The sequence below is a fragment of the Etheostoma spectabile genome, chromosome 6, assembly GCF_008692095.1.
Source record: "Etheostoma spectabile isolate EspeVRDwgs_2016 chromosome 6, UIUC_Espe_1.0, whole genome shotgun sequence".
In the NCBI taxonomy this organism is placed as follows: Eukaryota; Metazoa; Chordata; class Actinopteri; order Perciformes; family Percidae; genus Etheostoma; species Etheostoma spectabile.
The window spans coordinates 23,899,200-23,900,443 of record NC_045738.1 but is presented as its reverse complement, the minus strand read 5'-3'; positions in this window follow the sequence as shown (position 1 = coordinate 23,900,443).

Here is a 1,244-nt window from a genome sequence, read left to right as displayed (position 1 = left end):
GGCTCTTGCCTGCCTTTTTTGGGGGGATTTTAACTGTCTAAACGGTGGGGCTCTGATTTAACTGGTTGGCCATTAATGAGCCATGAATATAGAGGAACAACCTGTCTGCAAAGCAACGCGGTAAATACAGAGAGCAATGCCCCACCAGGGAGCTCCATTCATGCGCCCTGGCTGTTACTTGAGGGGAGCCAAGGGTCCACCACCACCTCTCCCGGACTGGTTTCAATGGCCCACCATTTAAGACCCCTCTGAGCTCGGAAGAAAACACATTTTTTACGTCGACCCATAAACTTTGTTTGGGGTCTATTCAGAAGAACCCAATCATTGTCCCACTTAGCAATGTGGCCTATTTCTCAGCCATTCCCACGTCTTGGAGATCCCCGTTTGTCTAAATCCATTTATTTGTCCCCACACCTTCGACACCGCACACATTCATTTAGTCACACTTTGAAAGAAAGAATAAAGGATGAAAGAAATCATGCTTTTGGGTTTCTGGACAACTTTATTTTTTTTTTTTTCAAAGACAAAGAAAAACGCTTTGGACAGGCCTGTTTGTCTTATTCCTTTGCCTTTTATTTAAAAAAAAAAACCATATTAAAGGTGTCTTACTCTCTGAGAAACCTGGGGGAAAGAAGCAAGCTGCACCCAGGGCAGACCAGCTGCCTTGCTGCGGGTGGGACATTAGCGACGCGTTTGAATAGTAATTATGCTTGTATGGGACTCCCACCAGATGACATGATTGGGATTTTAACCCAGACTAATATTCCAAATCGCATTAGAGAGAAAGCCGCATAAACGCCACCTGATTCAACGCTGTTCATGCGTAAATTTCATTCAGAATGACTTCTCGCTTTCTTTTGCGCAAAAGTGGGCTGCACCATTTCGGTATTCAAAGTCTCAAAGTTTTTTTTTTTTTCCGGGGCTTTCTTCAGGCCACATTTCCCTGACTTAAAGTCACTTTGTGTCGCATGAGGAGACGCGGATAAAAGCGCGTTGAAGTTGCGTGAATTGATATGTTTCGGTGTACCTTATAAATTCATACCTTTTCTCACTCGGTTGATTCAGAAAGAAAGTGTCAGTCAGGCCGATTCTCCCTGCTGTCCGACGCATTTAGCAGGAGATCTATGTGAGCACATCATTCCTAGGCAAATGTATGCAGGCCGGGCTGGGCATGAATGGAGCAGCGTGTCAGCCGACCCTAATTGGGATTTAGCCACCCAAAGCACATGCACAAAGTGACAGAA